Source organism: Loxodonta africana, chromosome 21 (assembly GCF_030014295.1).
Source record: "Loxodonta africana isolate mLoxAfr1 chromosome 21, mLoxAfr1.hap2, whole genome shotgun sequence".
NCBI lineage: Eukaryota > Metazoa > Chordata > Mammalia > Proboscidea > Elephantidae > Loxodonta > Loxodonta africana.
Window position 1 is genome coordinate 58,452,961 of NC_087362.1, and position 13,374 is coordinate 58,466,334.

General features: G+C 42.4%; 1 protein-coding gene across 9 annotated transcripts in view; it reads left to right on the top strand.

Annotated features, from left to right (window-relative positions):
• The first annotated feature begins 5,741 nt into the window (after positions 1 to 5,741).
• CNOT1 (CCR4-NOT transcription complex subunit 1) overlaps positions 5,742 to 13,374 on the top strand; it is a 119,911-nt gene continuing 112,278 nt past the window's right edge. For 8 of the 9 annotated variants that reach the window (XM_023556517.2, XM_003417028.4, XM_023556518.2 and 5 more), the window contains exon 1: positions 5,742 to 5,873. The gene's annotated coding sequence lies outside the window, so the exon portion shown is untranslated. The remainder of the gene's footprint in view (positions 5,874 to 13,374) is intronic. The other variant, XM_064273955.1, reaches the window with a different exon arrangement.

Consider the following 13,374-nt stretch of genomic DNA (forward strand, 5'->3'; position numbering starts at 1 on the left):
GGCCCTTTGAGAGTTCAGGGACCCCAGGTCATGAAAAGTCCTTTTCGAGTTGGTGGAGTTGGCTGTTCAGCCCACCTTTCTGGGTGCAGGGAGGAGGTGTTACTTTAAACTACATTTCCTGCAAGAGTTCTGGTAAAAGTATTCTCCATTGTCTTTCAGCTTTGAGATTTTGGGCCCATTCATTCTGTAGGTTGCAGAACTGCTTGCAAATTATGACTTGACCTGGCCTTTTCTCATCCAAAGAGAGATTATAAGCATTTTAAAAGCAGAGGCCCCCTTTTTCTCAGACTCCTAACAGTCTACATACACTGTGTTTAGAAGAGACTAAAATGTCTGATTGACTTATAACCTAGAGAGGGAGATACAGAGTGGTAAAGACCAGTTTGGGGGACAAACCTCAACTTCTTGTCTCCTTCCCCACAATGAGGAAACCCTGGTGGTGTAGTGGTTAAGTGCTACGGCTGCTAATCAAAAGGTCAGCAGTTTGAATCCACCAGGCGCTCCTTGGAAACTCTATGGGGCAGTTCTACCCTGTCTATAGGATCGCTATGAGTCAGAATCGACTTGACAGCAACGGTTTAGGCTTTCTTTTTTCCCCACAACGATGCCACCTAGAGATTTACTTCTCTAAGTTTACCTCTCTAATCCCTAAGATGATGGTAGAGAAAGGTGCTAGGCAAAAGATGTTAAGTATAAATTGGGGGCTGAGATAGTATCCAAAGAAGTGTCTGTAATACAAAATGATGACCATCTGCCAAGGCAAGAGCCCTGAGTGGGAAGAATGATGACAGACCCCCCCCAACCCTGGGCAGAGGATGAACAGCAGGGGCCGAGGGTCCAGGCTTCTGGCAATCACTTCTAGTATCAGTTCTGCACACAGGGAAGGCACAGAAAGCTGGGGTAGAGTCACAGACTCTGTCCAGCCCTGGGTCCATCAGGAGTAATTCTAGGTCTGCTCATCTGTCTAGAGCCCAGGGAGGTTTCTCAGATCTGCCCTAACTTTTTTTACACACAACCATTGTCAGATAACCCTAAACCAATCACAACCCAGGGATGCTCTGTGGTCTTCCCCCTTCCCTCTCTAGCTCCTTCCTTATTCTCTCAGGAAAAGAGGCAGAAGGAGAAATGACCTTTCAAAAAAAAAGACAGAAGCTTCCCACATCATCGTGAAACAAAACTGCCTGTTATGGAAAGAATCTAAGAATTCAAATGTAAACTCACCTGGAAAACACCAGCCACACAGTATTTTCAGCACCAAAAAAAAAAAAAAAATTTTTTTTTTTTTTTTATCTGACCAACGTATAACCCTCTGTCAGACTACGCATCTCATTTTAACTATTTATTTTTATATCTGATTTTTTTTTACTTGAAAAATATATGGTCACCGATGGGCCACTGAATATTACAGCTGGGACCTTAGAGGCCACCCAGTCAGAGGGGTTTCCAAACCAGGGCTTAGAGCATGGTGACTGAGATGTGGGCCCTGAGGTCAGATAGCCTGGGTTCTAACCCTTGCTACGCCTTTGATTAGGTATGTGATCTTGGGGAAGTGTCTGAACCTCTCTAAAATCTGTAAAAAGGAGTAACACGATACCTACCTTGCAGAATCCTAAGGCTTGGATGAGATAAAGCATGTAAAGTGCTTAGCATGTGGTAGGAGGGTGTAATACTTTCACCCCTAAAAACAATGTCGTTAGGTACCATTGAGTTGGTTCCAACTCATAGCGACCCTATGTACAACAGAGTAAAATACTACCCGGTCCTGTGCCATTCCCACAATCATTGTTATCCTTGAGCCCATTGTTGCAGCCACTGTGTCAATCCATCTCTTTGAGGGTTTTCCTCTTTTTTCCTGACCATCTACCAAGCATGATGTCCATCTCCAGGAACTGGTCCCTTCTGATAACATGTCCAAAGTATGTGAGACGAAGTCTTGCCATCCTTGGCTCTAAGGAGCACCTTGGCTGTAAAGATCACACCCAAGAAAACCCTATGGAGCAGCTCTGCTCTGTAACACATGGAGTCCCCATGAGTTGGAATTGACTCCATGGTAACAGGTTTGGTTCTGGGTAATAGAAACATAAACTAACACTGGTTGCTGTCGAGTCAGTTTGGACTCATTGACCCTTGAGACCTGAGTAGAAATGCCCCATATGGTTTCCTAGGCTATAATCTTTACAGAAGCAGACTGCCACGTCTTTCTCCTGCAGAGCAGCTGGTGGGTTCAAATTGCTGACCTTTTAGTTAGCAGCTGAGCGCTTAACCACTGCACCACCAGGGCTCCTATACATGGAATAACAAGGCTTTGTATTTCTGCTCACCATTTTCCAAGCACCTCCAAACATTTTATAATACAGTTTATACAGGTTTCAAAGCAAGTCCTTTGTCTTCTAGTTATTTTTTTACTTCTATCCCTAACCCAGTTAAGTAAAGCTTTTGTTCCCAGCACTTATATTTTCCTCTCTAGGTTATTTTGGGAAACAATGAAAAGTTTGTAAAGTTACTTCAGAGCCTCCTATGTACACTTAATTTGGGGTAAACACCTGGTAGGAAAAGGGGAAGCAAAGAGGCCAGGTGCGTAACTAACAGCTGGCTGAAATGTCTTGTTTCTAAATACCTTTGAGCTCCTGTACACATAATTGCTGAATTATAAGATGATGCAGACCTTTGTGACGGTTTCTAGTAAAACAGTTTGTCTGGGTATGATCTCTAACTATTTTGTCTTTCAGTAAAAGGAGGAGGTGTACCAGCTCTCCCCTACCCCTTTCCATTTGTAAACATTCTGTGGGACTTTCTAGCTTCCTAGCAAAGATAAAAGCCACCAGTACTGATGAGAATAAGCTGAAGGACTTTGATCGCCAGCCTACTGTGTGAACTCTTTAGGTACTTGGTTGCCTTCAAGTGTGCCCCATGTGGGTCAAATTCTAGGAGTGATGTTGGTGCAGCAACTCCGGAGGAGGGCTGGCAGTGGGCTCAAGGGTCTAGAGCAGCCTCAGTATAAAGCAGCAGACCGTTTTTTTGGCACACAGGCTGAAGTGGGGGAAAGGAACTCAGCTGTATTTCAGGAGATCTAAGTTTGAGGCTTCAATTACTAGTAGTTGCAGGATTACAGAGCTGATTTTAGTTGATCTCTTTGGGTCTCAATTTCTATCTCTTTTTAAAAGTTATATGAAATGACACAAACAAAACATGAATACATTCTTTTTATATGAAATGCAAATAATACAATAACAGAATTAAGAGCAAAAGTTCCCTTTATTCTTCCTCATTTTCACTCCTCTCCCCAGGAATGAGGTCTCTGGGTGGCGCAGTTTGTGCTCAGCTAGGGCAACTAACGACAACTAACCTAAAGGTTGGCAATTTGAACCCATCCAGCAGCACCATGGTAGAAGGGCCTTGTGGTCTGCTGTAATAAAGATCAGAGCCAATGAAAATCCTATGGAACAGTTCTACTCTGTAACACATAGCATTGCCATGAGCAGGGGCAGATTATCCAATAGGCAAGGTAAGCACAGTGCTTACCTTGCTTACCAGATCATCTGTAGTAAACAATTTCACACGGGTTTTGTGAAATTGATGTGAAATCCATGTGAAATTGTTCACTACAGATTAGTAAGTGCTTACCTTGCTTACTGGGTCATCCACCCCTGTAAATTTGAAAAGAGGCTTTGATTCTGTAGGAAGGTGCTGTGGGCTGGGAGAGAGAGAGATGCCAGCCATACCTAGAAGCAGAATCTTTGGTGTGGTGAAAAAATGTTAAATTGTTACTTTGCCTATTGGGTAACCAGCCCCTGGTTATGAGTCAGAATCGACGTGACAGCAATGCCTACCAGGTACTCCAAGAATAACCACTGGTATCAGTTGAGGTGGTGTATCTTTCTGAATCTTTTTACATATTTAGTTACATGTAAATATAGGAATATATAGTTATTTTCTCCCACAAGAATGTAACATTCTGAGTTCGCTACTTTTTTTTTCCAGTTCTGCACCTAATAATTTTTTTTAACAATAAATCTTAGTGACCATTCCATACGAGTACATATTTACTTCATTCTTTTTAACAATTCATAATTCATTGTATGACAGTACCACACAATTATTTAACCACTTCCCTACTGTTTCCAATTTTTGCTTCCCATAAACAATGCTTCAGTGAGTATTCTTGTGCATCCCTCTTTGTGCACATCTGCAATGTTCAGCTGTGGAATAAATTTCTAGATATGGAATTACTGGGCTAGTGACTCTGTGAAGTTTCAGTTTCGATAAAATTGGCCAAAATTCTATCCATAGAGATTTTACCAATTTTTTAGTACCAGCAGCAACGTAGAAAAGGGCCTGATTCCCATACTTGGCCTGTTTAAGGGGCCTAAACATTATAATATTGTAAGTCCATTTCTCCATTTCCTGATTTTTCAACATTTATTTGCTCACATGCCTACTATGTGCCAGGCGCTGTGTCAGGTGCTGGGAATACAGCTTCGAACAAGATTGAAGTGATCCTTGCTCTTGCTGTACATGGGGTTTCTGAGCCTCATACAGTTAGTTGCTTGGCAAACACAAGAAAAAGAAAAAACGTTCAATAAATGTTTGCTGCAAAGACTCGGCATCCAAGCAAAGAAAGGCAGGTGTCGAAAAAAATTTTATTTTTTTTAAGCACAAAAGGTAGTATGAGACAGATGGCTAGGTTGAAGATAGGGTGAGAAAAGGGATAGGTTTTTTCGAATTGAAAAAGAGCCAGTCAACGCTTCCTTCCCAGACCTCCCATGCTGGCGTGGGAAGAGGGAAATCTTAACGAACTATATTTTTTACTATAGATAACAAATCACAGCAGAAGATGAGTCTCTCTACCTTTTCTCCCGACAGCAAAGAGCACAGGTATCCTTTCTGATATAGCTTTCAGAGCTCAATCCAGGAAGAGGACCTGGGCTTCCTACCTCTCCGTAGGGCACCCCTTCAACATAGAACTAGAAGTTACTCGACGAAAGCGAGGCAAATCATGACCAGGTGCAGGATCTGGAAGACTACATTCTCCAGGATGCACTGCTCCTCCCTGGGCGCCGCAAGTGACGTCAAAGACGTCATCTTTACGACAAGAACCGGGGTGGGTACTAGAAGGCAACTACTCGTCCCTGGATGCAGAGCGCCACCGCTTTACTCATATACTGGCTTGCTTCCTGGTAGCTGGCGTTCCCCACTTTACTCCGCTCTAAGGAAAGGGACAGGAGGGGAGAGGGGTGTTTAGATTGGGAAGCCCTGCGACACTTCAAAAGAGAAAGTGGGGAAGACCCTTCACTTCAACTCAAAGTAGTTCCCGCGCAGGGTAGTGAGGGGTTGTGGGTTTCCCCCCTTATTTATTGTTTCTTAGAGGCAATGCCAAGCTCCTATTGGTTGAAGACCTCGAGGGTGGGAAGTACACGAACCCACAAATCGAAGTTTTCTCCGTATCCCCATTGGCCCCGCCCGTAGCGCAGGCGCGAGGGCTCCAACTCCAGCCCCTGGGGACTTGTGAGAGGCAATTGGCCAAACCCTGCGAAGTGGGAGTCCGGATTGGTAGTTGCTAGCAGGAGCCTGGTTTCTTCCTAGACTTCTGCAAGTGATAGTGTGTGATTGGTTTAAATCCGCGGGCACCTGTCGGTGATTGGGCGGGAGCCACGGGACGGGTGCGATCATTGGCTGGTGCTGGGGCCATCCCCCCTCGGGCGGGCGACGAATGATGAAATGGGAACGGGGAGGGGAAAGGCCGCGACGAGAGCGCGCGACCTCGGCGCCATTTTGTAGAGAAACAAGCGGAGTTAACCGAAGAGGGGGTCGAGGAGCGCCGGAGTCGGGGACCCAGGAGTTTCCTGTGTCCAGCGCCGCCGCAGCCGTGTGAGGTGAGGTTGGCTGGAGCCTGGGGTTGCCGTAGGCGGACCTGGTCAGCTACGGGACGCGAGTGCCGGTGGGGAAAGGCACGGGGGTGGTCCTGGGGCCATTGGAAACGTTGCCCGAGCTCTGGGGAGTGAGGAGCAGCCAGGCCGGGAAAGTGGCGAGGCAGGGGAGGGTGGACTCTGCCCCTACGACTCGCGGAGGCTTGGGCCCTAAGGAAAAGAGGCCAGCGCGAAAGCTCCGGGAAACGGATGGCAGAGCGCGGGGTGAGAGCCGGGGTGGCCCCCGGCCCGGGCCTGGAGGCTCCGAGGACGGCGGCGGTGGCGGCAGTTTGGGCCACTGGGCCTCACTTCGCGCGATCTGCATCTCCTAAGACCCCACCAGTCTCCTCAACTTGTTCTTTCCTCTCTGGGCTCCCGAATGGGTGCAGGGGCATCGGCCCCCGAGGCCTACTTCCGTGGACAGGGGGACCGTGTTTGGAGTTGTGGGCTCCCGGTTCTTCTCCGTGTACCTGGATCTGCCAGTCCCCTCCTCGCCCCCAGCACGTTGTCAAATCCCCCATGTTTCGGGTGGCTACGGGTGGGAGGGGCGGGCGGGAGCGAGCACTTCCTCATTACTTCTGGCCACAGGTTTTGTTCCGCTCGCGCGCCTGTGCGCTCAGTTTTCTCCGCCGTCCGCCCCCAGCCACCCGCCGGCTGTCTGCAATAGTGGCGGTTCTGCCCGTCCGCGGGGAGCACCCCTAGCGAAGAGAACGCTTGTAGGCCACAGTTGCTGGTGAGAAATTTGCCGCAGATCTAACGGGGGTTACTTAAGGCCGAACACACAAATAATACCTTTTTTTCCCCGGTATCCTTCCCCCTTGCAGAATTCATCCAGCTGTGCTAGTACAGATACCACCCCCACGAGTAGTAAGCTTTGTGGGTTAAAGAGCAAAACAAATACTGATCGATGTGTTTGAAAATGTTGTGCTTAATAGAAACTATATTACAATTAAATCCCTCTGAAGACACTCAGTCGAATGTCACATTTCTTAGGACTCTATTATTTGCTTTTCTGCCTATTTCTCTATAACTCTGTTGCATGTGACTGGGTTTTTTTGTTTTTTTTTTTTAAGCAGTTAGTAATTTAGGAAATATAATCGAGTACTTTTTTTAGGAAAAAATTCTGAACACTCCCTCTATGGCAGGCCCTTTGATAGGGATAGGGATACATGGATGAAAAAATGGGGGAAGGTGAGAAAAAATTAGCAAGTAGGTCAAACAGATTAAGAACAAACTTGTTTTAGAAGGGATACTTGAATTTAATACTTTAGTGATCTTTGACCCAGGTTGAGATTCTTAGCCTTCCAAAGATTGGTAGTACAGTATTTTAATTGTTAATAAGCTGTATGGTAACAGTTGAATCACATTTTAGGACACTGCAAATTGTTACCTTGTCTAAGAAGAAAATGGGTTGATGATACATAAAGCTTAGGCATCTAGTGTTTTGACGGAAATGGCAGCATGTTGATAAAATCTGTTTGGAGGATTGGTCCTTTTTCAACAAGTGGGCCCCAAGACTTTCAGTGAAAACTTAAAAAAGACTTAATCAAGGAACAAAGACTTGACCGGTAAATGAAAATACTTCCCTTTCTTACCTAACATTGTAGTCTTAGAAATTAAAAAGAAAATTTTTTTATACTCTGAGTAACAAAATATTTGCCATTTTAACAGTCTTCACATGTACAGTTCAGTGACATTAAGTGTGTTCATCATGTTGTTCAGCCATCACCATTAACAGACGCTTACTGTCCCCCGAGCCTGTCTTAGGAGTTTTAAGGCAAGCTTTCTGGCACTGTGGTGGAACAGAGCTGAAATGCTCTTCCCTGGTTCCGTGGCTCTTCCTAGTCTCTTAAATTTCTACTGAAGATTTAAATGCTGGTCTCCCTGTCATGGATCATCTCAGGTTAAGTACTTCGACATTCTCTAAACTTTGGATTAAATCATAAAAAACAAAACTATGTGAAGCCAGAAAAGGAGATGCCTACTATCTCTTCAAAACATGCTTTAAAGACTAATTTCACAATTATCTTTGATGTTGATTTTTGTAAGTATGTTTTTGGTTAGATGCTGATCTAGTTAGAAGAAACGTTCTTTTTCCAGCTTGTATTTATAAACTTGATTTTTTATTTCATTCTGTTAGATAAATCTTTGGCCAATTTGTCTACAATAATTCCAATTAAAACACTGATTTTTGTAAAATGTTTGTTAGTCATTTTGAAATGCTGTGCCTTACTAACTGGACATATTCTTTTGTAAAAGAGGAAAGCTTTCAAGTCATCAAAAATATTAGCTGAAGCACTTCTTAAATAGCCCTCTGACCAAACTGAACTTCCTGCTGGGAAGTTTCAAAATGGCATCCCACTGAGCCTTATTTTAGGACTTTATATATAGAAAATCCCAGCAGTTCCTTTTCTGTTTGCTCACAATTTTTTAGTAGCTGTTTCAAAGCTAAAATCATTTGGAAACCTTTTGCATCCTATGTACATAATAGTTTATTTTAACATACTTTTCACTCAGTCTTGCAAGAATGTAACGAAACAGTTAAATCCTTCATTGAAAAGCATTCTTTTAAGAAGTCAGCAATTAGAGGTGTAGACTTAATCTGCAACCCTCTTCTGAGGTTTGAAGGAAATAGAGCCTTTCAGAGTGTAGAGGGTGGATTTAAGAAATGTTTAATGTTGTTAGGAGGAAAGTCTAAAATGTTGATTGAGACATTAAATTGTATGCAGGAGAGTTTTTTGTGATGTTGAACTAACGATATGAAATAGAAGGTGGGATGAAAGCATATTTTGAAATACACCATCCTAATGTTTTTAAGATTCATATTAAGAGCTCAACATTTTCCCTTAGATGATTAAATTAGCTTGAATGTTTGTCACTCAAGTCTTCAATTTATAGCTCCTAGTTTTTGAAATTGTTACTTTTTTATATAGATCTGTTGTAAGAATAGTTTTTGTCTAGTTTCAGACCCTTTATCTTTTTTGCAGTAGCTTTCTAACTAATGTCCAGTACCATTTCCAGTCCATTTGTTTATTGGGTTTCTTTTTTATGTAGATAACATGTGAATATGTTATAATTGTAAAAGATTCTAGGAATACCATTCTTTATATTACTGCCGATTTGCTTCCAAATTTGGTCCTTTGGAAATATCCTTTTTCTGCTCAGAAGTCCTTCAGATACCTTTATCTGGAGCTAGAAGGGCTGACCCCTCCTTGTCCGTAGCAGCACATTAATGTTCTGTGCTATGTGAACAAAAGACTGCTACACAGTTGTCTCCAGATACATCTCTGCCCCTTTTGTCTGGAAAGTCCCCGTCATCTGTATCTCCCAAAACTTCATCCATCATTCCAGTCCAAACTCAAATGTGTTGTCTACTAATCTTTCCTGATCATTCTTAGCCAAATTGATTTTTCACATTTCTCTTGGCCTCCTAAAGACTACTTGGAAAGTTCACTTAATTGTATGCCTGTAAATTTTCTGTGGGCAAGGAGTCTCCCCTTCCTCAAAATGTAAACATTGCCCATATTTATGAATGAATAGCACTTCATTTGATACAGTTCGGTAGATTTATAGACCATGGCATTCTTAGGAAACAGTATGTCTTGTTTTTGTTCTTTCAGGGCGTGGATTCTCTCTCTTATGGCTATATATTTATAATTGTTATTTTTTTTAGATAATTAAACTTTGGAAGTTTGTCATTCAGAATTTTGTTGCCATCACTTTATGAAATTGAAGCCCAGGAAAGTGAGGTGACTAATTTAAGGTCAAGTAATGGCAAAGCTGAGTGTGTCAGGTTTTCCTACTCTAGCCTAATGTTCTGTCTTTTCATACTGTTTAACTTGAGTTGTGACATTATTAGAGTTTAATACAAAGACATAAAAGATCCAGGTATCTGATAGTTCATCAAAAAAATGAGAACCTGTATGGTCAATCAGTCGCTTTTTTTTTTTTTTCTTTCTTTTAATAATGCTTGTTGTGTTAGGTTTAGGTTCCCATTCAACAGTTTCTACACAAGTTGTTCAGTGATGTTGGTTACGTTCTTCACAATGCGTGAATGTTCTCATTTTTTCCATTTTGGTATTCTGTTTCATTAATTTAGTTTCTCTGCCCCCTTACATTCTCATCTTTGTTTTAATTATTGACTGTTTGGTCTCATATAGATTTTTTTTAAAGGAGCACAGTATTTATGCGTGATAGTAGTTATTTTTTGAGCCAATTTGTTACTTAGCTACAGGATGACCTTGGGTTAGCTTCGGTTCAAGGTTTGAAGAGTATCTCAGGCCAGTAGTCTCAGGGAGTCCTCCAGTTTCAACCAGTCCAGTAGGTCTGGGTTTTTTTGGGCGGTGGGGGGTGTTTGAGGTTCTGTTCCACGTATTTTTTCCATTCCACAGTCAGTGTCCACCTCTTGTGGCCCTGATTAGAATGATCAGTAGTGGTAGCTGGGCACCATCTAGTTCTTTTTGTCTCAGGGTAGATGAGGCTGTGGTTCAAGTTGACTATTTGTCCTGTAGACTAGTTTTTACTTTTCTTTTGTTTGCTCCTTTCTCTTTTGCTCTGGATGAGTAGATATGAAGAGTTGTAAGACCCCAGGTGCTAGTCACCAAACTAGGATGTAGAACATAACTTTGTGAACTAAAACTCATTGCTGTTGAGTCAAATTCAACTTGTAGGAACCCTATAGGACAGAGTAAAACTGCCGCATACAGTTTCCAAGGTTGTAAACCTTTATGGAAGCTAACTGCCGCATCTTTCTCCCTCTGAACGGCTGGTGGTTTCCAACGTCTGACCTTTCAGTCAGCAGCTGAGCGCTTACCCATTGTGCCTCTAGGGCTCCTTTTAGGAACTAAACCAGTTGCCTTTTTTATTTTATTTTATTTTAAATACACACACTGTTTTGTGACATTAGTTGCAATCCCCACAATGTGACAGCACGCTCCCCCTTTCTACCTTGGGTTCCCTGTGTCCATTCAACCAGTTCCTGCCCCTTCCTCCCTTCTCATCCTGCCTTTGGAGAGGAGCTACCCATTTTGTCTTATGTATCTGATTGAACTTAAGCACATTCCTCATGTGTATTATTTTTTGTCTTATAGTCCTGTCTAATCTTTGTCTGAAGAGTGGGCTTCCGGAATGGTTTCACTTCTGCGTTAACAGTGTATCCAGGATCCATAGTTTCGGGGGTTCTTCCAGTCTTTGTCAGACTGTTAATTCTAAACCAGTTGCTTTTTGAAAAACACAAAGTTTATCATCGTGCAACTAAAATCTCTGAAGGTAGTTGGGGATTTTACAGTTTACTATATTAATACATCTACAGAATTACACTGTTTACATGTTGGCAGTTACTTGAATTAACGAGAGTTTTCTTTACTCTAACTTTTTTCATTGGATGAGGTTTTCTTAGTTGTAACCAAAGTAACCAAAGCAGATTCGGGATTTTTCCCGGCAGTTTCTGGAGGTCAAGACGTGTGATTGGAGTTTTTCATCTCTTCAGTATGGAAATGTAAAGCTTGGGTGTGACATAAAGACAGTCTTTCCTGTTATAATTAGTGTGAGGGGTCACTGCTTAACCTCTGTAATGAACCTGCAGTGGCCTCCTAAGGATGGAGGAACTTAAATTTTAAAAAGTTCTTCAGCATTGTAAATTGAATTTTGATAGATATTTGAGTTGTTTTCTCTTGGTATAGTTCTAATTTTAAATAAAGGAGGTAGTTTCAAGAAGGATACTGTTATTATCTGACAAGCTTATGAATATTATGTACTTCAGAACTTCTTAATTTTTTAAAAAGCTATAAGAAAATACTTACGAATACTCCAGTTGATTATGATCGGGAACTTGATTCTTTTCTGATTTTGGAGTAAACAGGCTTCCCTGGCTCTTCACATTCTCAGTCCTTGAAAATAAGGGATTTATTTGCTAACACACCTGCAAACAGTATTTTGAGTTATGTGGATTATGGATTGGATTAGTATTTGTAAAATATTTAGAGATACGTATGAGGTTATTAAATATTTCTTAAAAGTTTATTAACATTAAGTTTATTTTACACTGAGTACAATAAATTGCTTGTTTAAAGTGACATAGCTTATGTATTTGAACCAGGTCGACTCAGTTATTTGTTTCATTCTTGGTGAAGTTTTCGTTTCAAACTGATTAACTGCTAGCTAACCTTTATGGCCTTGAACATTTCCTTACTCCTTGCTAGTTGGGTTTTGGGGAAACTTTTTACACTAGGCATTCCTAAGTGTAAAAAAAATTCTTTTCCCATGTTTTGGGTTGTTCACATCTCTGTAGTTTGGGTTATGGAGAGGTAAGTGTACCGTGTATGCACCCACTACTGTGCCATGAATAGTTAGAGAATATGCCCCTTGCCTTAAAACAGACAACTATACTAAAGGCACAGAAGTACAGGGTATTTGTCCAAAGATAAAATGCAAAAATAACCTGAAAATGTTTCTGTAGAGATGGCGGTAGTAGACCTCATCTGACTTTTTTGGGGCGGGGGGAGAGAATTAAGATCAGCACCAGCCCAAGGCTGATTCCTATGAGGCAGAGGTCACACATACCTCCCCTCTCCAATCTTTTAACCAGTTCTAACACCAGCCTTCCCTCTCATGGCACTCTCTACTTCTCTGCCGGGTTCTATGATTAGCTGCAGTGGCTACACAGAACACAGACCATACTTAAAATTATGAAGTTTATTAAGGAAGTAACAGGTTACAATTCAGGATCAAGAACAACTCAGGAGGGAACACAGGGTAAAAAGGGGGAGTGTGCTGTCACATTGTGGGGATTGCGACTAATGTCACGAAACAGTATGTATATACATTTTTGCATGAGAAATTAAAAAAAAAAAAAAGAATGACTCAGGGTACAGTTCTTCAGTCAGGACTGCTTCTTTTCGTTGTGCCCGCAGCAGACCCCTGTTGTCATAAGTGCTCAGAGGCACCCACTCCACCACGAAGCCTCTTGCCCAAAGGCCCTCAGCTTTCTTGCTCAGTAGGTCGGCAAGTCCGCTGTAGCTTCCTTGCTGTGTAGGCCAGGTAGCCCACCATGCCATCTTGCGCCAGTCTCCTGGTTTTGCTTCTACTCTTTCTCTGCTGCTGGACTCTCTGGCCCTGTTTGCTGCCGCTTCTCATTGTCTTGTGCTACCTCTAGTGTTACAGCTATCTGTCTCCTGGGCTTAGGAAGGAGGTCCTCAGCACCGGGACGCTGGTTCCAAAGGACACGCACGCTTTGCTCCTGGATCTTGAAGGTTTTGAGGTCCTCACAACTCAATTTCTGGAAGCAGCTTTTTTTAAGCCTAGTGGGATGGCAAAACTGACCCTTGGTGAATCACGGGTACCTTATTTGTATATCCCAGCCAATCTGGGCAAGAGTTTTATACACTTTATTTGCATAGTTCCACCTAATCATTTCATGGGCATTACAAGACCATGGCTAGAAGAGCCATATAAAAGCAATTCATTGCAC